Source organism: Microtus pennsylvanicus, chromosome 13 (genome assembly GCF_037038515.1).
Source record: "Microtus pennsylvanicus isolate mMicPen1 chromosome 13, mMicPen1.hap1, whole genome shotgun sequence".
In the NCBI taxonomy this organism is placed as follows: Eukaryota; Metazoa; Chordata; class Mammalia; order Rodentia; family Cricetidae; genus Microtus; species Microtus pennsylvanicus.
In genome coordinates, this window is record NC_134591.1 from 21085925 (window position 1) to 21088430 (window position 2506).

Genomic DNA, 2506 nt, shown 5'->3' on the forward strand with positions numbered 1-2506 from the left:
GCTGAGAAACTGTGGCTAATTAGCACAGATTTCTGATAGAACAGCCTTATTATCCTGATTGAGCCTGAGCTAGGCACCAAGGATGCGAGAGACAAAAGGCCAACTCTTGCTTTCCCCAAACTTCGTGTAGATGTTCCCAGACACCATCATTACAACATCTGCCCATAACCCCTTGCTCAGAATCACCCAAGTCAGATGGGATGCTGGACATTTTATATGGACATGGGCCATTCATTCACACTGAAGCAGTGCCAAAATGAAATAATAAAGTATTACCTATGAATAAATTAATGTTCCAAATGTAAGAAAGGAATAGTGTGTTCCTGGGCCAGATTTGATATCGAGTAGAACTCTCCAGATTTCCCTGTGTCTGGGGTGTGTTGAGATACATAGACTCAGATCAAATGTGCATGGATCGGGGGAGCAGGATGGGACTGGAGCTCTTGTTACTACTTTGTAATAAGTTACCAGCCCTAGCATTACACCTTAACTCTCTCCTGAGTCTGAGAACCAGGTATGGATAGAAGATGGTTGTGGACTTCATCTTCATAGATTCTACGAAAATTATGTCCGCTTATAGATATTCTGCTATCAACTCAAATGAGAAAAAGCAAGAGGCCTGCTAATACAATTTAGCCCCTCTTGCAGGTGATAGGGCCTCCTGGTTTCATGAGATAAAGTGGAGTTGCCACATTATAACACTCAAATATGTTGAGCCCTTGTTAGGCTGTTACACGTTATAAAAAACTAAACATACAGCAGGATTGCAAGAGCTAACATTGAAGCTTCTATCAGGCTAAATTTTAGTAAACTATAATGTGGGAAGAATGCACATTGATGTTACTTTATATTTGTGTGTGTGCGTGTGTGTGTGTGTGTATGTGTGTGTGTGTGTGTAGGTGTGTGTGTGTGTAGGTGTGTGTGTGTGTATGTGTATGTGTGTGCGTGTGTATGTGTGTGTGTGTGCGTGTGTGTGTGTGTGTATGTGTGTGTGTGTAGGGGTGTGTGTGTGTAGGTGTGTGTGTGTGTAGGTGTGTGTGTGTAGGTGTGTGTGTAGGTGTGTGTGTGTGTAGGTGTGTGTGTGTGTGCGTGTGCGTGTGTGTGTGTGTGTAGGTGTGTGTGTATGTGTGTGTGTATGTGTGTGTGTGTGTATGTGTGTGTGTATGTGTGTGTGTGTGCGTGTGTGTGTGTGTGCGTGTGTGTGTGTGTAGGTGTGTGTGTGTGTGTAGGTGTGCGTGTGTAGGTGTGTGCACATTGGTATGCTGTAGGACAGAGCACATGCCTGTGGAGGCCAGAGGTGGATGTTGGGTTTTCTCTTCAAATCTTCTTGCCTTGTTTTTGTTTGTTATGGCTCTTTTTTCCCCCTATTCTTTCACAATTTCTTATATGTGTTTGAAAATGCATTTTGATCATATTCCCCATATCTTCTCTTACCCCTTTTCTGAACCTCTTCCCAACAAAGCCCCTTCCTATTTTCACATCACACACCTGTGCATGTGTGTGTGCAAGCATTCATGTGTGCATTTCCTCTTCCTCCCCCAGCAAACTCCACTTGGATCTTGAGACAAGGACTCTCATTGGCCTGGAGCTGACCACTGAGAGAGGGTGGCTGGCAGCAAGCCTTCCTCTCTCTGCCTCCCAGCACACTTAGAGGTATTGACCTCTGCACCTAGCTTTAAAAAAAAAAAACTATCCTGTGTGCATGGGTGCTTTGCACACACATATGTCTGCCTGTGTACCACATGTGTGCCCGGTGCCCATGGAAGACAAAAGAGGGAAACAAATCACCTAGCACTAGAGATGCAGACGGCTGTGAGCCACTCTGGGAGTGCAGGGAATCGAATAGCCGGTGCTCTGAACTGCTGAGCTGGCTCTCCAGCCATCACCGTGGACCCCATCCTCCTTTTTATAATCTGGAGATGGAAATCAGGTCCCCATGCCTTTGTCCAGAGCACTTTACCAACGGAGATGCCTCTCCAGTCCTGGAAATATTTTCTAAATCAGGCGGCACCCAACATCTACACAGAGGATTCCTCCTGTTCCAACATTTTAATTATAAATCTAGGCATTTTGTTCCCAGTTCTGGGAATGAAGCAAACTCACCTTGTTGGAGAAGCAGAGTTGCCATTAATCTGGTAGAAGAATGATCTCCCAGTTCAAATTTTACTTTTTTTTCACGTTTGTAGTGGTCTATATTTCTTATAAATTCATGAATAGCTTATATCCCTTTTTTTCCATGAGTCTTAGAATTTTTGGTTTACCAGGACATTAAAATATTATTACTGACATAGCAAAGAAAAATATGCCCCCACGTTATTCCTGTTTAATTGTATGATGTTCTGACATGTGAAAGTTGCCCTTCCTTTAGTAGGTATGCTGGCATTTTCCTTGGAGAAAATAACATACATGAAGAGACTCACCCTACTTATGGGGATAAAAACCTCACGTGTTGAGTTCTGCGACAGGACTCATGTTTCATCCTCACACCAGGCCCCTAGGAGATTCT